The sequence below is a fragment of the Peromyscus californicus genome, unplaced genomic scaffold, assembly GCF_007827085.1.
Source record: "Peromyscus californicus insignis strain IS unplaced genomic scaffold, ASM782708v3 Scaffold_10__1_contigs__length_136768540, whole genome shotgun sequence".
NCBI classification, from domain to species: Eukaryota; Metazoa; Chordata; class Mammalia; order Rodentia; family Cricetidae; genus Peromyscus; species Peromyscus californicus.
In genome coordinates, this window is record NW_026294391.1 from 73,244,556 (window position 1) to 73,266,111 (window position 21,556).

Genomic DNA, 21,556 nt, shown 5'->3' on the forward strand with positions numbered 1-21,556 from the left:
TTAAAGAATTTATCTAAGTTATATCAGCATCACATGGGAAACTCTCACATTTAAAATTTACATAGCGGCCGGGCGGTGGTGGCGCACACCTTTAATCCCAGCACTCGGGAGGCAGAGGCCAGCGGAACTCTGTGAGTTTGAGGCCAGCCTGGTCTACAGAGCGAGAACCAGGAAAGGCCCAAGCTACACAGAGAAACCCTGTCTCGAAAAACCAAAATAAATAAATAAATAAATAAATGAATGAATAAATGAATAAATAAATAAATAAAATTTACATAGCATTAAATGCACCATATTTTCCAGAGTCCTGTTTTTCAAAACAAGTTATGTTGAACCTAACAAATATTTGTATATTTGTTAAAGTAAAGGAACATGACAGTAAAGTATTAGTGAAAAACATATTTTACTGAAAGATATTTTCATGTATTTTGAATGTAATACCAATACAAAACTGGAAGTATAAAACTCAAAATACTGTCTTCTGTATATCAGTATAAATGCAGTTGCCATGCTGTGAACGAAATAACACTACAAACACTAAATCTTATCAAAATTAGAAAGAAGTTAATAGGGCCAGTTTTTCGTCATTTTAACAATATAGCTGGAAAAATTACTTGTAGAAAGAAAGGTTGCTTCTGTTAGCTCACAGTATTTGAATTTTCATTCCACTAATGACCTTAATATTGAAATTCTCATAAGGCATATTCTTAATAATTCTTCATTATTCTTTATTTTGTATGACTTGATAAGCTGATTAAGGTTTGTATTTTTCCACATAATAATTGTTATTGGGCCTCTTATTCTGCTTATCTATTTTTAAATACTTCTCTTTGGTAAAATTATTGATTTTTTTCATTATGAATTTTATGTATATATCTATCTTAATCAGTACTATATTTCTTTGAAAAGACACCATGGCCACAGGAACTTTTACAAAAGAGAACATTTAATTGGGGATGACTTAGAGTTTCAAAGTCTTAGTCCATTATCAGCATGGCTGGAAGCATGGTAGTACACAGGCAGACACCATGGTGCTGGAGAAATTGAGAGTTCTACATCTGAATCATCATACAGCAGTAGGAGAGAGATACACTGGGCTTGACTTGAGTCTTTGCAACCCCAAAGCCCACCCCCAGGGCCACACCTCATGATATCTATCATATAGCACCACTCTCTACTGAACAAGCATTCACATATTTGAGCCTATGGGGGCAGTTACTATTCAAATGATCACAACATTTTATTTGATCAAAAAAATCTCAGAAAGTTCCATGATCCAAGTTTCATTGCTATTTCATGAGTTTATTATAATGATGATGTTCAGTCATCTATATAGAATTTTGTTGGATGTTTTATTAATTCTGTGGGACTGTTTTTATGCTAGGATGTTTTCATAGGTAAACAGCATCTCATTATTAAGTGAGCCATGAAAAGAGAGGAAAGATAATGGCAAATTCAAATTATAGATTGAGATAAAGAAATTGATACACAGGGGGAAATTTTAGATATTTCAAAATATAGGCTTATGAATGGGAAAGCAACTGAAAAAATTGAGAAAGATATCAACAGAGGTAAAATTATAGAAAACTAAAAGAAAAATTATTAATGTTAGATAGGAGCAATTGTGGCCTGTTAGAAAAGGTGAGGTTTTATAGTAATTAGTACCTCTATAATATAGTAATATTTCTAGAAAGATATTGAGACATATATCTATGTCTATATAAATATATATGTCTCTCTTTACATGTATCTGTATATGTATATGAACATAAACAAATATATATGCATATATATGTATACACTTACATTAAGAAACCCTTTAACAAAAATATTCTCTCACAGTTTGAATATATTTGTCAGCTGGTATAGAATACATTAGAAATTTGGGTATGATAGGTGAAAATTTTAAGTGTTAAGTAATACCTTACAGACAAGATGAAAATCTAATTAATACAAGAAAAAACAGGAGAAATATCTTCTATGATAATGATACAAACTGTCCACGAACATTGATGTTGAAGAATGAATTACTTAAAATGTGTATCTTCTTTGTGAGAGGACATTGGTACATTTTAAAACCTCCTTCAATGCATTAACAGCCAGATGTGCAACTGATGTATATAAAATGTATAAAAGCAGTTGTGCAGGTGTTTTCTCACAGATGGAATTCCACCTTAGGGTGCCCTATTATTTCTGAATGGTTGCTCTGTTATATTTTTAAAATTCAAAGCTTGTATGAAGTTCAACATAAAAAGGAAGAAAACCAAAGGGGATCAAGTAGCAGAAAGGAGAAATGTTTTTTGCAGTTTACCAAAACAAGTAAAAGGAAATTTTAATGGGAAGAAAATAAAAATATTTTATTCTCCACATAGTGTGAGTACCTTACTGAAAGAGTATCTCCTAAAAATTCTGTATTCAGTAATGTTCCAGTAAATATTTCTTTTTCATTCTGTCTCAGATGTATACCATTTCCAACAGTAATACAAATTCGAAGTTAGGTGAGGTGTGATTTGCCCATATTTCTGGAGATAAATAAGTTTCTGTTAATATGTATTATTTCTTGAATGGGTAATGATAAAACTTACAGCATGCTAATGAGCACCAAATCCAATCAGATATAATGTAAAACATCTGTTCATAAGCTACAAATTACTTAAAGTGGTGTTACATTAAAGTTGTCAATATGAAGTATAAAAAAGGTAATCTGTTGTAGGTATTGAGCATGCATGATCAGTTCCCAAATCTATAAAGCAGTTAATTTCATAATAGTAACTAACCTGAACAGATGAACTATTTATCTAAATACCTCTACCCTTATGACGATCCAGAATTTCAGTAAATATATTTGTGTTTATAAAACTTGCCTTTGTGTTATTTATAGGTATAGAATATTTCAGTAGAATTTTCTCTGTTATAAACTTTCAACCCTCATACAAAAGATTCTAAATGAAATGAGAATTGGAGTATTTCTTCCAGCAAGATTGTGTAAGTTTAAAAATATTTTATTTCATATTTATGCGTGTATATAATGTTTTGATCAAAATTACCCCATCCCATCCTCTCTAGTTCCTCCCTATTCCATTACTATTTTTCCTCCAGATTCATCAACTTGTATTCCTCTCTCTCTCTCTCTCTCTCTCTCTCTCTCTCTCTCTCTCTCTCTCTCTCTCTCTCTCTCAGTGTGTATGTGTGTAGGTATGTGTGTGTGTGTGTGTGTGTTATTTTTAAATACCCACAGAGTTCATTTAGTGTTGCTTTTATGTACAAAGATCTGGGACTGTCTACTGGAGCTTGGGTAGCCCCTTAGGGTTTTCTTCCCTGAAGAAAAGTCATTTGGTACAAACAGACCTCTAGATAGGGGTAGAACTTCATCAGTCCCTCCCTCATTTATGACAGGATATTGGCTGATGTGATCATGTGAAAATCTTGCATTTATTCCTAGTTGCTCTAAGTTGAGGTCATCAATTCCACTGTCCTGTCTGGCAAATATTATTTTGCTAAGATATCTACTCCCTTTGGTTCTTACACTCTTTCTAGACCTCTTCCCTGATGATTTATAAGTGTTAGAGGGAACAGGTGTGTTAAAGATTTCCCACTTAGAAAAGAGTATTCCAGTTTTTTTTCTTTCAGCACATTGAATAGTTTTCTGTATTAATCACAATGTATTGCAAAAAGAAGTTTCTCTGATGAGGTTTAAGAAATGCTCTGATTTGTGGATACAAAAATAATTACTTAGGCAGTTTATTGTTGTGGCCTTTTAGCAAAGTAATAGTAGTAGGCTCTAACCTAAGCCCTATGACCTACCCATTTTTGATTTTGGGGCCCAGTTAATGGTACCAGGCATACTGGAGGTTCTTCCTTATGTGAACATGAACCATTTAATGAGGCATATAGGTCATAATGTTTCTAAAAATCTCCTTAACCTGTAAGGGATCAAGAGCTATATTTTATTTTCTTCCATAGGCTTTATATTCCCAACTATTAAACATTATTTCTTTTCATTTAGTAAATAACCAGATATTTGCATAGGAATGTAGATACTAGGAAAAAGCTCTATAGCTCATACAAGCATACTGGAAAGTTCATTTAAAATTTATCCCATCATTAAAATATGAGGCATGAGTTTCTAATCTTATTAGGCCCAGAGTACTGGGAATAAAATGCATAGTTTAAAGAAAAAATAAAGAATAATTTTACAAAATTTACAGTGACAATTGGAAGATACTCAACTCAATCCTTTCTACTTTCAGATTCAAACTTCTAAAAATATCATTCTTTATTACTGAGAATTTCATATGTATATAGAAGGAAATATGATAATATCCATTCCCAATTTCTTTCTTCATCTCCTTCCATATTCTCTACATCAACATGTTCCTCTCCCAAATTCATATTTCCTACTGGCTTGGTAACCCACTAAGTCTAGTTCCCACAGCCAATACGTGTATGGGTGTTGGTCATCAACTGAAGTTTGAGATACCTACCAATGGCCACATTCTAAAAAACAATTATTTTCCCCACCAGAAGCTATCAACTTTCAACAGCTTCAGCGAAGAGTAGGAATTGGAGGCCCTTTCTTTGTCTTTTCATCATTTTTTTTTTTGGTTTGATCTTGTGTAGATCTTGTGCAGGTAAGCTACTATGAGTTCATGATGGTTATAGCAATGTTTTATTTATAAGATCTACTGTTCACAGCATGCATCCCCATCCTCCAGTTTTTACATGCCTTTTCCATCTTCTATTCTGAAATGTTCCCTAAGCTTTGGTGGTAGCTGTATTAATATTCATGACTTATTAAGGAACAGATATTTTGTCCTATATACTCAGTTTTGGGAATATGCATGTCTCCATTAACCACTGTCCAATAGCAAAAGAAGCATCTCTGATCAGTGTTAGAAGTAGTCCATGTCTATGTATATGAATATAAATATTTAGAAGGCAAGTGGATAGCATAACCATTTATCAGAATAAAAATAGCAGACTCTACACTAAGGCTGAAAGCCTCCCCAGCCATGGGCTTTTGATCACAATTATAGTATCGGGCATGAAATTCTCTACTGTGATGCAAGCCTCAATTCCAATTAGAAAGTAGTTAAGTAGTTAATTGCCCCATAGCAACTATGTCACTACTGTATCACTGGGAACTTATTGAATGGCATATTGGTATTGTGACATGCAAGGTCCAGCACTGGGTAAGAACAGTGATGTCTTTTTTTTTTTTTTTTTTTCTGAGTCAGGGTTTCTCTGTGTAGCTTTGCGCCTTTTCCTGGAACTCACTTGGTAGTCCAGGCTGGCCTCAAACTCACAGAGATCCGCCTAGCTCTGTCTCCCAAATGCTGGGATTAAAGGCATTCACCACCACAGCCCGGCTTGATGTCCTTTTTTTTTTCCAAAAGCCTTCATAGAGTCTTCGAAACATTATGAAAGTTAGCCAGTGGGGAAATAGTTTAGCAGTCAGTTTGAGATCTGCTTTTCTATGTCCTGCAGCCAAAGTATATGGTTTCACAGCAATAGAGACTTGCTTGTAAAGAAGCAAATCAAAATAGCCTGTGTTGTTTTGGAGATCCCTAAAGCCTCCATAAGCAACAATTTGTAGGGAAGTTTCTAATCCTTTGCATTGTAATTTTCATTTAATAACTCACATTTTCTGAGAGAAGTATTGTGCACTCATTCTGAGTAATTCTCTAAAAAAATTGCAAAGGTATATTTTAAAGTTGTTTACTATCTGATAAATTTCCATGTTTGTTCATACATTCTTAATTTTTGTTAACCCAAATTTTTTCTCTTCTAAAATATACCCCATTCTCATCCCTAGTTAATTGTTTAATTCCCAGTTGTTTATCACCCTTTCTTCTTTCACATCACATGCATTGAATTGTGAAATATAGGCTTCCATAAAGCTTTCCATCTTGATTTAACTTTGGTATATGATACCTATTCAAAAAATTTTCCATTTCTTTTAGATTTTCCAATTTTGTGGAGTACAGGTTTTTGAAGTAACCTGATGATTCTCTGGATTTCCTCATTGTCTGTTGTTATGTCACCCTTTTCATTTCTGACGTTGTTAATTTGGATGCTCTCTCTCTGTATTTTGGTTAGTTTGGATAAGGGCTTGTCTATCTTGTTAATTTTCTCAAAGAACCAATTCTTTGTTTCACTGATTCTTTGTATTTTTCTCTTTTTTATATTTTATTTATTTCAGCTATCATTTTGATTATTTCCTGGCATCTATTCCTCCTGGGTGAGATTGCTTCTTTTTGTTCTAGAGCTGTTAGGTGTTCTCTTAAGTCACTAGTATGAGGTTTCTCCAACTTCTTTATGTGGACATTTAGTGCTATGAATTTTCCTCTTAGCACTGCTTTCATAATGTCCCATAAGTTTGGCTGTGTAGTACATTCATTTTCATTGAATTCTCAGAAGTCTTTAATTTCTTTTTTTAATTCTTCCTTGACTAAGTGGTGATTTGGTTGAGCGTTATTGAGCTTCCATGCAATTGTAGGCTTTCTGTAAATTTTGTTGTTGAAATCTAAGCCATGGTGGTCTGATAAAATACAGGAGGTTATTCCAATTTTTTGTATCTGTTGAGATTTGCTTTGTGACTGAGTGTGTGGACAATTTTAAAGAATATTCCATGGGGTGCTGAGAAGAAGGTATATTCTTTTGTGTTAGGGTGGAATGTTCTGTAGATATCTATTTAGTCCATTTGAGTCATAACATTTGTTATGTCCCTTATTTCTCTGTTAAGTTTCAGTCTGGCAGATCTGTCCAGTGGTGAGAGTGGATTGTTGAAGTCTCCCACTATTAATGTGTGGGATTTGATGTGTGATTTAAGCCTTAATAACGTTTCTTTTACATAAATGGGTGCTTTTGTATTTGGGGCATGAATGTTCAGAATTGAGACTTCATCTTGGTGGATCTTTCCTGTGATGAATATGTAATGTCCTTCTAGATCTCTTTTTATTGATTTTAGTTCTAAGTCTGTTTTGTTAGATATTAGGATAGCTATAACAGCTTGCTTCTTAAGTCCATTTGACTGGAAAGTCTTTCCCCAGCCTTTTACTCTGAGGTAGTGTCTATCTTTAAAATTGAGGTGTGTTTTGTTGTATGCAGCAGAAGAATGGATCCTGCTTTAATATCCATTCTGTTAGCCTGTGTCTTTTTATAGGTGAATTAAGTCCATTGATATTAAGGGATATTAATGACCCAGTGATTGTTAATTACTGTTATCTTTTGGTGGTAGTGTGCGTATGTACTTCCCTTCTTTGGGATTTACTGTGGTGGGTTTATCTATGGCCTGTGTTTTGTGGGTGCATCTGACTTCCTTAGGTTAGTGTTTTCCTTCTAGTGCTTTCTGTAGGGCTGGATTTGTGGATAGGTATTGTTTAAATCTGGTTTTGTCTTGGAATGTCTTGTTCAGTCTATCTATGGTTATTGAAAGTTATGCTGGGTATATTAGTCTAGACTGGCATCCATGGTCTCTTAGTGTCTGCATTACATCTGTCCAGGACCTTCTGGCTTTCACAGTCTCCTTTGAGAAGTCGGGTGTTATTCTGATGGGTCTACCTTTATAAGTTACTTGGCCTTTTTCCTTTGCTGCTCTTAATATTCTTTCTTTATTCTGTATGTTTAGTGGTTTAAGTATTATGTGGCAAGGGGACTTTTTTTGGAGGTCTAGTCTATTTGGTGTTCTATAAGCTTTTTGTATCTTCATAGGTATTTTTTTCTTTAAGTTGTAAAGTTTTCTTCCACAATTTTGTTGAATATATTTTCTGTGCCTTTGAGTTGGTATACTTTTCCTTCTTCTATGTCTATTATTCTGAGGTTTGACCTTTTCATTGTGTCCCAGATTTTTGGGACATTTTTTTGCTGTGACTTTTTTGGCTTTGGTGTTTCCTTTGACTGCTAATCTTTTCTAGTCAGTGCAGGGCAATTGATTTTCCAATTTCTTCTTGTCCACAGTCTGGAGAGAATCTTGGTAGCAGTTAAAATCAAAATCAGGTTTTTGTTTTTGTTTTTTTCTTAGTCACTGGTGATTCTTCTGTGCCCATCCATCTTCTTTGTAGGATATAGGGGTATTGCCAGGATCTGGCCTGTTTCTCTATCACAAAGTTCTTTTATTAAATATTTAAAATGTCATACTCTCAGACCTCTGAAGAATTTGAAGATTGTCTGTCTATTAGGTGTATCTGAATAGACAAACTTTGTTTATAGTTACTTGTTTTAAGCATAATTTTGAAAACATGTAGAGGGGGCTAAGTAAGGTTTATCCCTATAATTGAGTATATTTGTCCTTAGCATGACTACAATTAAAAATCTTGGTTATTTATAAGATGACTGAGTTTAACTCATGTTCCTTAACAGTCTACAATAAGTTAGCAGCTTTCATAAGACTAGGACTTTACATTATACACTTCTTAGGTTTATCCTTAAAAATAATGACTTTGAATGGAAGCTTTTATAATATCAAAATAAAAATTTTAATCATAGATAATGGGATCAATAAAGAAAGCAAAAAGCAGTTCCATGGGTAAAAACAGAATAAGTTTATACAAATCTGGTAAGGCTGTCTCCTGAGAAGGCAAAGAAAAGTGACAGGGGAAAGACCCCAGGACAAAGTGGGAACAGGAGAAAAGGAAGCCTGTGAGATGGGGTGGGGCACATACACAGAGAATGAGGGAGCTCACAGGCCAGCACTTGACAAGCCATGGGGCCCTCTGTCCTAATACCCAACTTTGGGAAAAGGACCCCCTTTGGGGACCAGGACCAGAGAATATCTATCTTATTTATCAAATATTCCTTATTTATTAAACATATGTTTCCACTTATCTAAACTCTCTAGAAGCTTGGTGTTGAACACTTGGCAAAGACATAAGCACTTAAGTTTAAATCTTAAATTGGCTTTTGTTACTCTGAATAGGCCTTTATAACCTTAAATTTTTATCACCATATAGAGTATGTTCTAAATCAGAGTTGAATCACATATCCAGTGTGTTGTAACAAATTTAACCTGATATTTCTATCATCATACAAAAGTCCATACCAGTCCAAAGTATTTGAAACATGTTGCTTTCTTAGTCTAAAAGGAGATACAATGAACAAAGACCTCGTTAGTACTAAGTAGTATCACATGATATGTACACTTTACCCTTAGTAAAAGATGCCAGACATGTTGCTGCCTACATTCCAATGAGGTCATCAGCCAAGATGGAGGAAAGCCACATGGTTGCTGTTTAAAACATGTTTTTATAAGCAATAGTTGAATCTAAATTACATGCATACATATGCACAGAGATGAATCCAAGTTACATATACATAGATGCAGAGTTAAATGCAACTTACAGTAACACATATAGAGTTAAATCCAGATCACATATATACACATCACACACACACACACACACACACACACACACACACACACACACACACATTTATAGGAGTTGAATAAATAAAAAGAAAGGGATACTGGTGTGTGCTAAGCAAGACAAAGCTGGCCTCCCCATATTTTACTCCCACATTTCAGTAAACAAAGACAGGACATTTAGAGAGGGAAAGCAGACAGAAAAAAAGCAGGTCTTGAAGCAAAGAAAAAGAAATTTGTGATTTCTTTCTCTGTCCCCCTACTGCCTGGTTGAGGGTATACGGAGGCCATAGTTGATTTCAAAGGAGTGATCAGTGGGTTGAATAAAGACATCCTAATGGGAGCAACAAGGTGTATCACATGTTTCCTAAGCACGGGACAGAGGAAAATATCCAAAGCTTGAATGGCCTACCATTCCAGGTATCCAGGGAGGATTGGATTGAGTGGGCACAAGCTGTTCATTATGACATCATGAAAGAACAGAAGCTAAGGGTTCTGAGCCTGAGAGAGACACAGTCATCTGGTACCAGGATTTTGAAAAAAGGCTGAAGGTGAGGAGAGCACCATGCTTGAGAAATGAAGCCTCACATCTAGGGGAAGACCCAATTGTTGGTATTGAATGGAAGGCAAAGCCATTAGTCAACAAGAAAGAAAATTTGATGCAGTTGGAAGACAGCAGATCTGTTGCAGGTAGAGGAGTTGGGAAGGGTCCCAACAAGAAATGGGTACCTTTCCTTGGGCCCTGCCATGATATATACCTCTAAACAAACACACCACACACAACAGAGTTAATGCAAGAGGTTAATTGTAGGAGGAGAGAAGTGGAAGAGTGAAAGACCATGTCAGAGTGGGGGTTTGAGAAAGAGAAGAGAAGCAAGAAAGAGGAGGCAAGAGAGGAAATTACAGACAAAGAGGAGAAAGAGGTAATAGAGATGAGAGACAAGAAAGAGGCAAAGAGTGAACAGAAGAGGCAAAGAGGATAAGCTTTTAAAGGGTGCACATGTCCCATAGATGATGATAGAAAGGCAACTGGTGACAGGTGATGATGTAACTGCTTTGGCAATAGAGGCAAGCTGCTGCTGCAGAAATTAACATTTCTCTTTGAGTGAGTTTACTTAATGAAAAGGGGACATGTTCCTTAACCAGGCTATCTACTCCAGCAACCTCCCACAAAGGGAAAACTGTGGCCTCATTAGGCTGGATAGAGGGAGATGGAGGGGGTCACACAGCAAAGTGCAAGTAAGTAACAGGGAAACTGCAGACTGCTGGTGGAGTGAAAGTGGGTGCCAGAGTAGGATGTTTAGAACAGCTCATTGCTGGAGAAAAGGAAGAGGGGACTGAAGGAGCTGGAGGGGGAGAGGTTGAGGTCAGTAAGGTGGAGGCTCATTATCAAGGTCAAGAGTAGTGGATGGCTCCTTTATTTTAGGCTTCATAGCTAGTAGGAGCTAAGTGAAGGAACAGAAAAACAGAGGAAAGGCTTGAAGCAAAGATGAGAGAAAGCTTGGACATAGGATACCTCTTTCCATCTACCTGATCACTGGCAGAAGTTGCAAAGGTTCTATATAATACCAGGATATAGGGTGCCAGTAGGTGGCCAGCTGTATTAATTATCTAAGGATATTGAGGCCAGATTTTGTAGCACAAATCCTAATTGGTCTTAATAATAAAAACATGGAGCCAGATATCAGAGTACATGCTCAAAAATCAGAAAGACAAAGGAACAAGCCAGAGCTATCTCTTACCTTGACAACTCCTTAGCTTGAAATGAGTGAGTTTCTGTCTCATCCTGCCTTATATTCCTCTCTCCACCCAGCCATATCACTTCCTGTCTCCATGTCCCTAGTGCTGGGATTAAAGGTGTGTGCCACCACTGCCTGGCCTCTATGACTAACTAGTAGCTAGCTCCTCACTCTGATCGCCAGGCAAGCTTTATTTGTCAGAGAACAAACACAGTATCACCACAAGATTTGACTGTAAAGGTAGATTAAGTTTAGAAGAAAGATATAAGGTTCTCCAAAATGCATCCTGGGGGAAAGCTAGAAGGTATGGTGGAGGACAAAGTTCCAATGAGCAAGGCAGAGGAAGAAGATCCATAGCCTGAATGTTCCGGCATCCCAGGGATTCAGGGAGGATCAGACTGTGGGCACAAGCTATTCAGTATGTTGTCACAGAAGAACAGGGGTTAAGGACTCTGATCCTGAGTGAGACATGGTTGCCTGGTACTAGGGCTTGCAAATGAGGCCAAAAGGTGAAAAACCATGTTTGAGAGATTAAGCCCCACTCATGGGAAATGTCCAGGTGTGAGTGTCAGCAAAAAGGGTCAATCATAGCCTTAAAGACCATGGTTAGGGGTTCTTCCACCTCCAAAAATACCAGTGGTGTGCTGGGTGTTCAATAGTCACTCCCATAGATCTGGGGAAGCTAATATTTATGCTGACCAGGAGAAGGGGTGCTTACAAATTGTTCTCAGTGTTGGGTGAATTAACCAGTGATCAGTCAGTTGGAAAGTGAGCCTGTTGAAGATAGACTGGGTACAGGGTCTCAGTGTGCCTCAGACTACCAGTGGGTAGGAGGAGCCACCAGAAGGGACTGCCAGACTCACGACACCAATGCAACAGTAGGGCAGCAGTGGTGGAAGGCAACCTTAGTGGATTGGAGCCAAGGGATACCACAAAGTCACAACATGCAACAGAGCTCAAGTGGGAGGTTTACTAGGGGGAGGTGGAGAGGTGGCTTCTGAGCAAGAGCAGAAGGAAAGAGATAGAAGGATAGGAAGGGCTTACTTTCATAAGGGATATAATACATGTACATAAGGACAGTGCTCTACTTAGTGGCTGCAGTAGCTACAGTGTCATATCTTGGTTACTGTTGCTGATGTGTTCTGCTAGGTTCCTGAGAACAGGCCAGTGTAAATTCCTGAATGATAACACTTTGGACTCTAAATATTGTTGAGACTATGAGAGAATGTGCGGACTTTTGAAGTTGGAGTAAATGCATTTTTCATTATGATATTGTGACAAGCTCATAGCTGTCAGGGAGTGGAATGTGGATGTAATTGACCTCCATAATTTCATAGGGTGTGGCACTAGCAGGAGGTGTGGCCTTGTTGGAGCAGATATGGTCTTGTTGGAGGAAGTGTGTCACTGTGAAGGCAGGCTTTGAGGTCTCATATATGTTCAAGGTACTGTCTCAAGTCTCAGTCCACTTCTTGTTGCATGCGAGATATGGAACTCTCAACTACTTCATTAGCATTATGTGTACCTGTAAGTGGCCATATCTTACCATGACAAAAATGGACTGCACCTCTGAACTGTGTTTCACCCCAATTGAATGTTTTAATTTATAAGTGTTGCCATGATCATGGTGTGTCTTCACAGCAATAGAAACAGGTGATATCTGTACTTTAGTCTATCTGTTGCCTATCTTGAGAGACTAGACATTTGTTCATATCACTCCAGTAATAGTTTCACCAACAAAGTCTAGAGTTTCATTTCATATTGAACAAAGTACCATCTTATCTATACACAGCTGTCTTTATTACAAGAATTCTTAGTTTAAAAATGAATGTAAATTTATGATTCAAGTTTTCTCTAGTCTTCTTTCATCTCTATGATGTAGAATTAAATATTAAGTACTTCCTCTTTAATGCAGCTATAAATAATTAGGGAAATAACTTAGAGTTTCATAGACATGAGATTCTCTGAAGTTTCCTTTTAGAAGCCATACTCAGCAATGGTACATAACCACTTTTATGTTCGTTATTTCATAAGAACTGATTTTATTGCTCCCATACACCTTCAGAGTTAAAGTACTTAGAAAAATCATCACATTGTAGGTAATAGGAGACGGAATGATATAATTCATTTAGTAAAAGGCTAAAGTTTATTTTTGATTAAAATTATCATATGACTCAATTAAAATATTAAAAGACAACTCTCCAATTAAAAAATATATAAATATTGTAGTTTAATTAAAAATACAACTATGTTTTTAATAATAACACAATATGCAAGACTATAATGATCATGTTTTAACCACATATGTAATTAATTAAAATATTTGATTTTTAATTAAAGTTATTATCAAGTTATTATTATTCATTTAAAATCTATGAAAAACAACAATTAAATAATTTCTATAAAACATGAAATTCTATTTTTAGTGCAATAAGTTGCTTTATTGTATTTAGAAGAAAAAATATTGCTATAGACAGTTGTATACTAAGAAATAGTATGAGCTGGGCGGTGGTGGCGCACGCCTTTAATCCCAGCACTAGGGAGGCAGAGCCAGTTGGATCTCTGTGAGTTCGAGGCCAGCCTGGACTACCAAGTAAGTTCCAGGAAAGGTGCAAAGCTACACAGAGAAACCCTGTCTCACATAAATCGAAAAAAAAAAAGAAATAATATGAAATATATGCTATACTGTTTTAGAAACTGTTTAATTGTTTTAAGGAGACATCATGACCAAGGCAACGTATCAAAAAAAGCATTGAATTGCGGCCTTGCTTACAGTTTCAGAGGGTCATTTCATAATCCCTATGGCAGGGAGAATGGTGGCAGGCAGGCATGGTACTGGAAAAATAGCTGAGATAAATATCTGATTCACAAGAAAGCAGTAGTAACCAAAAGGGATACTGAACCTGGTGCAGACTTTTCAAACCTCAAATACCACACCCCAGTGATACATCTCTTCCTAAATAATACACCAAATGGGAACCAAAGTTTCAAATATATGATCCAGTGGGGGACATTCTCCTGAAAACCATCAAATTCCATTCCTAGGTCCCTATAGGCTTGAAGCCATATTGTAACATAAAATGTGTTTAATTCAACTTCAAAAGTCCACATATCCTTTCATTCTCAAGAATTTGTGCAATTCCAGAGTCTTTTTTTTTTTTTGGGACTTGAGGCAATCTCTTAATTGTTAACCACTAAAAAATAGAAAAGCAAATAAGATATTTTCAATGAACTATGACATAGAATATATGGTACTATTCCAAAATGGAGGAGAGTTGGCATAGTAGGGAAATACTGATCCAAATAAAATTTGAAATGATGCAGGAAAAATTCCAAACATTGCATCTCATGTGTGATGCACAAAGGGATAGCTAGAGTTTATCTGGTCCTGCCCAACCCACGGTCAGGACAAATCTCTCTCACCTGCCAGTCCTGCAGCTGCTCAGACCCAACCAAGTAAATACACAGTAAATACACAGAGTCTTATATTTCTTATAAACTGTATGGCCATGGCAGGCTTATTGCTAACTGTTCTTATATCTTAAATCAACCCATTTCTATTAATCTATAATTTGACATGTGGCTTGTGGCTTGTGGCTTACCGGTATCTTAACATTTGCTTCTCATCCTGGTGGCTGGCAGTGTCTCTGCCTCAGCCTTCCATTTCCAAAAATTCTCCTCTCTCCTTGTCCCACCTATACTTCCTGCCTGGCTACTGTCCAATCACCTTTATTTATCAATCAATCATCCATAGCACTTCCCCTTTTCTGTTTTTTTAAAGGAAGATTTTAACTTTCACATAGTAAAATTACAGATAACAAAACAGTTATCAGGCAAGAACTACAGTTTTAATATCTAGTCTATTTGTATTTGGCAAAATTAAAGAAAATAGTCCATCTATCCTATATTTGCAAGTCTAAGGTTTTATATCTAACTTTTCTTTTATAATAACTAATGAAAATTATAATTATCTAGTCTTCAACTACATCAAAGACCTCAGAAGGATATACTATTACCTGAGAAACGGGAGAAGGGTGCAAGCAACATTCAAGAGTCTTGCAAGAGTAGACAGATACAGCTAACAGCCTGGACAGTCATCCAAAGTTCCTCTGTAAAGTTGGGGCATCTGTCTTCAGCCCATAGGCTTAGAGAATCTCAGTCACTACTCTCTGTGTCCTGTTAGAATGTCTAGCAGTTTCCTCTGTGAAGCAGGAACCTGAAGGACCATTTTGCCAAGCAAAGTTCAGGGATCACCTTTTTATGGGTCCTGCATGTCCAGTCGCTCAAGCAGTCCAGGTAAGAACAGTTTCTTGCCCAAATGGCTATTTTGCCAAGAACAAGATAAACTACCTATGGAGTGTCTTCAATGCCCATCCTCCTCTCTGAAGTAAATTGGTGCTGCCAGGAGCAGACATGTCTCACTGTCCAGAAAGTCTAAATTTTTAAAACATTTTACATGCCGTATTCTGTAGGTCTTTGAAGTGTTTGAAGATTACCTATCTATCTGAAATATATCTATGTAAACCTAGAAAACTTAACTAACATGGCTACAAGTTTGACTATCGTAGAAGACTAATTATTAATCTGTATTTCTTAATTATCCATTACAAATTAAATGAGTTACATAAACATAATTCCTTAAACAAGAGTAAAAATACACATACAGTATAACAAAATTAACTTTAAATTTGTATCAATAAACTAAAATCCATAGCAATGTAAAACATTTTTAAACAAGTTGCTCTTTATAAGTAGGTCCAATAATCTACCCATTTATCCTGTCACATCTATGTCCTATATATCTGTATCATATCCCCTTTCTTCTTTCAGAAAGATATTGTTTTTATAATTAACCTGATTTAAATAAAAATATTGCTTTTTCTCCATCTCACACCAGAGGTCTCTTCTGATATGGGACAGAAGAACCTCTTAACCTTTTCTTTTATCAATATTCTTGGGTTTAGAGAAGGAGTGAGCCAATTCCATCTCCAAAGCCAACTTGGTATATTTGGGAATTTGTGCATAGCTTCTCTTACTACTTCCTGCTGGAGGGGGGTGCCTCATCTTATGGGGACACAAAGAAAATTTTAGGATTATGGAGTAGTCCATGAGGCCTTCAAACCATCCTGGATGTTGGATCATCTGGGTCATGGTGTCATCGGAGACCTTTCAGGGGGTCTTGGCTGGTCAAACCTGATGTATCTTAATCTGGAACAAATCCATAGCCTCTGGCTTTCTGTGGAAATAAAAGCAGAGCCTCTTTTCCAAAGCAACATATTGTTACATCCAAATTTTGAAGTCAAGGTACCTTTAAAATATACATATTGGCTTAACTCAACAGCTTTTACAAACAAATGTTTTTCTGCAGCTAAAAATCCCAAAGACAACACAATCCAGATTCTCTCTATAATATTCATCTTCACGTGATTTATTTTTATACTACCTTTACTGTCTCTTTAAAGACTTTATTTTAAAAAACTATTTCTTTATATAACTGTATATATTCCTTTTTCTCTCTCTTCCAAGCCTACATACATTTTTACACACATTGTAAAGCATTTAAAGTCTTGTTCCATCTGAATCTGTCTGATTGTGAATCTGTTATTTTAAACTGCAGCATTACTAGGCCTAAAATAGCAGCTTTGGCTGGTTTCTCCACTCACCTCAGCTTCCCAACATGGTTGTGGTATGTTTACCACCAGCTCTGGGGGCCATCAACTCTTAGAAACAGTGGTTCTATGCTTCTATCAAAGCAGCATGTAACCCAGAAACCTCTTTTTTTGTACTATCAAAGACTAAATCTACCATGCAACATAATGTGCCACTTGTAGATGCCTCATTCCAGTCATAGTGCAGGTCAAACCCGCATACCAGGAACCTGCCATAGTAGCTCAAACCTGCAGGCTGCCGTTAACTTGAGAGAGACAATTAGAAAGCTGTTTTTAGCTCTGTTTTAGAATCTTTTTATCAGGTTTTAGGTGGAAACTCTTGCCAACCCTTTGGGTGCCATTTGTAGCTAGAGTTTTCCTGGTCCTGCCTGGTCCACGGTCAGGACAAATCTCTCTCACCCGCCAGTCCTGCAGCAGCTCAGACCCAACCAAGTAAATACACAGAGATTTATATTTCTTATAAACTGTATGGCCATGGCAGGCTTCTTGCTAACTGTTATTATATCTTAAATCAACCCATTTCTATTAATCTATAATTTGACATGTGGCTCGTGGCTTACCGGTATCTTAACATTTGCTTCTCATCCTGGTGGCTGGCAGTGTCTCTGCCTCAGCCTTCCACTTCCAAGAATTCTCCTCTCTCCTTGTCCCACCTATACTTCCTGCCTGGTTACTGGCCAATCAGCTTTATTTATCAATCAATCATCCACAGCACAAAGGGCCTTCAGATCCCCAAATCCTCCCAGCTTTTTTGCCTGCTACACATTTCTTTCATATAGGCTGGTACTATATCCTGTCTTTATCTGTCTTTTTCAGGTATCCCATGACTCTGGCATCTCCAACATCTTGGAGCTCCAGTTCCATAAAGTCTTCATCTTCATAGCAACATATAATGGTCCTCCCTGCAAGGACTCATCTGCCACACATAGCTGGCACCAATGGCTTTCCTTAAAAATGGAGGTAGATTTCACAAACCTTTTACTCCTGTATCCTTGACTTTAAAGCCAGAACCATGTGGTAAATGTTGCCAAGGTTTTCTTGCTTGAGGTACAGTCTGGACCTTCCTTTGAATTATATTTACATAAGCTTTGGAAAGTTGATATGCTTTAGGTGGAGAAAATCCCTAAGTACTATTCCTTTCACAGGTGTAAGATTATCTGGGTGGGGTCTTGCCCTGAGAGTACCACTCTGTGTTCAATTTAATGTCAAGTCTTTTTTTAAACTCTTATATTTAGGTTTTTTTTTTTTTTTTTTTTTTGGTTTTTCGAGACAGGGTTTCTCTGTGTAGCTTTGCGCCTTTCCTGGAACTCACTTGGTAGCCCAGGCTGGCCTTGAACTCACGGAGATCCGCCTGGCTCTGCCTCCCAAGTGCTGGGATTAAAGGCGTGCGCCACCACCGCCCGGCAAACTCTTATATTTAAACATAGGCCTTTGGCTCTAACATTACCATATGGTCCCTTCAAACCATATATTTTGTATTTTTTGTCCTGCTTGCTCCCTTTCACTATAGAACTACAAAAGGGTAACTATTAATAACCATGTGACCCAGTCAATACAGGCTGTCCTGAAATTTCTTTTGCTAATGATAATAGTCCAACACTCAATTTAGCCTCAGGCATATTTATTTGTATAAGAGTTAAAAGCAGCCACATTCTTTATTTAAAATCTTAGTTATTGCCAGTTGGTGGTGGCACAAGCCTTTAATCCCAGCACTCGGGAGGCAGAGCCAGGCAGATCTCTGTTAGTTCGAGGCCAGCCTGATCTACAGAGTGAGATCCAGGACAGGCACCAAAACTATACAGAAAAACCGTGTCTTAAAAAGCCAAAAAAAAGAAAGAAAAAAAAAAAGGAAAGATCTTAGTTATCTACATCACTTCATGTAAAGGTTGCACTTAAATAAAAGCAAAATCCTATGGAAAATGTAAACATCATTGCATCAGTGTCATTGTTCCCAAAATCCAAAATGCCTTCAGGTTTAACACTCATTAAGCCTCATATGACCTTGTGCTGTAAAACAGAAGAGGCAAGAACGTGTGATCAAAGCATAAATTAGCATTTGGAAAAGATGGGGTAGGAATAATCTAGAACTCTGTGTATTATTTCCTCAAGATTCTGGGCCCTCTCAATTAGTTGCTGATGCTATGCCATCCAGTCTTGTATGTTTTCTCTAATATGTACTTAAGCAAGAAATCAAGTTACAGGTTCCATACTAAACTGTCTTGAAAGGCTTGACAAAATTCCACTCAGCTTAAAACACTTCATCCCAATTTTGGACAACTTTGAACTGTTGCTATTTCTTACAATTTTTTTTTCTTTCAGACATACCCATCAATCTAGCCTTAAAGTTTTAGTAACTTCGTGTTTTGTAAAATTGATTAAAAATTTTGTATTAAATAGAACTTTTTACATATTCTGCAAAGTATTCCTGTATGTCTTCCAAACACATGGTTCCACCGTATGAAAAACTTATCCTTTCTCTAACTCCTTCTCCTCCACCAAACAGTGTTTATTTCATCAGGCTCTGTTAAAATCTGTCTCTCTCTTGACATAACAAAAATAAATCTATTTTCTTTTTCAGTCCTTTAAAAACGTCCTTTCCTTCTAGTAGCTTTAATTTTGCTCTGGCCTATAATTATTCCTTCACATGATATTTTCATCCTACTAATCATACATAACGACCCTCATGGCAGAATTAGCCAAATTTAAATTTGTCATTATTTTCTTGCTACACAAAGAACACAGTTTTGTATATTTTAACTATTCAAGTTAATAATCAAAATTTGTGCATCCCTCCTTTCACTGAGTAAACTTTTCATTTGAACCTTTTATCCTATTTAACACTCTTCCTCATGTTCTGCTGCTAACTTTTAATCTCTGACTCTAACTTCTACAAGGACTGTCTTCCTTCTGGTTTGTGTATTGTAATGAGCATAGTAAAAAATGCTTTCAGACATGTAAAAGAAGCTTAGTCAGGATCCATACTACACCCAAGGCTGCACCTGATAACCAGAACCCAGTGCCATCACTTACTGAAGATAAGCAGACACAGTCCTAGAACTCCATGATGACCACTGGACATTATATAAGGAGAAACCAAGAGCAATTTTCTGCTCTGTACATCTGAAGAGACTCCCCCTAGATCTGCCCTGTGGCTGCAGTGTCTCCCCCAGGATGCTGACCCTCAAATCAGAGACTTCCATTAGAGACTGGACCTGACTTTCAGCTAAGATATATTGCACAGGTGAGCAGCCTTGGGGGGATAGGGCTAGGACCATAGTTAGGAATTTAGAGTGTGAACCTTCTAGGATGATCCTCAGCATAATAAATTATAATGTTGGTTATACGATCTACATGTACCTACATTCTTGCTTACTACATGTATGCATTTATTTTTATCAAGAAAATTGTGAATTAAATACTGAGTGCAGGGTGAAAAGTTGGTTTAATATGGCATCAGAGTCTATTTCTTTTTTTTTTTTTCAAGACAGCGTTTCTCTGTGTAGCTTTGCGCCTTTCTTGGAACTCACTCTGTAGCCCAGGCTGGCCTCGAACTCGCAGAGATCCACCTGCTTCTGCCTCCCAAGTGATAGGATTAAAGGCGTGAGCCACCACCGCCCGGCCAGAGTCTATTTTTTTTTCTTTTTTGGTTTTTCGAGACAGGGTTTCTCTGTGTAGCTTTGCGCCTTTCCTGGAACTGACTTGGTAGTCCAGACTGGCCTCGAACTCACAGAGATCCGTCTGGCTCTGCCTCCCGAGTGCTGGGATTAAAGGCGTGCGCCACCACCGCCCGGCCCAGAGTCTATTTTTTTAATGAGCAAAATCAAACAAACTGGATTTAGATGAATAGGTTTAATTTTCTTACAAATCTTGATACCATGAAACTTCTTTGTGAGAGATGATATTGTTTAGTTTCATTTTCAAGGTCTTATTTAAAAGTATAGTTTAAACAGGAAAATGAGTGAAGCCATATGCAGTAATTACTAGGAGAAAAGCCTTCCTTTCATCATAACTAAAACTCAAAACTACAGGGACTTTAGATACAATGATTTTGAGACTCTTCAGTGGACTCTATTACTAGAAGATGTTCAAGTGGCTTGGATAATGTTTAGAACACAAATACGGCTCCAAAGTCCATTTCAGAGGTATTTCTACCACATCTTCCACTTCCTGTTAGATCAGTTTTCTCTGTGGAAGTATTTTAATTTTTATATTATATTAAGTTAAAATAAAACGTAGGTAACAAAATAAATCTCTCAAGTTGACAAATATACTACTTACATGAAAAAACTAATTTGACTAAAAGAAACATGCTGTTACTATTTACAGGATGGCTTGGAACTCACAATTTACTCTACCTGGTCTTTAAGATGACAGTCAAGCACCATGACATCCTAAGATTGTGAAACTCTAACTCAACATTCTAACTCCTGAAAAAGCAAAGGGGAGATGAAGTAGGGTGGGGCCACCTGATCAAGAGATAAATTAATAGCACTATCTTTAAATCCTTAATCCAGTTATAGGTCATTTGGGTTCAAATAGAAGAGTAGACAAACAACATATATGTTGAATTAGCATGTTACTAACAAATATCTGATGATTTGCTGTGTCTGTTAAGTAAAGATGATTGAAAACTTATGGCTTTCAATTCCCTCGATTGCACAGTCATTCCAAAATATATAGTGTAATCTCAAAGGGTCACAAACAAGGTATAGACAGCAAGGAGCGAGGTTTTCCATTCCTATAATATATTTTTTTAGAGAAAAGTTACAATCTTGCAAAATATATTGAAA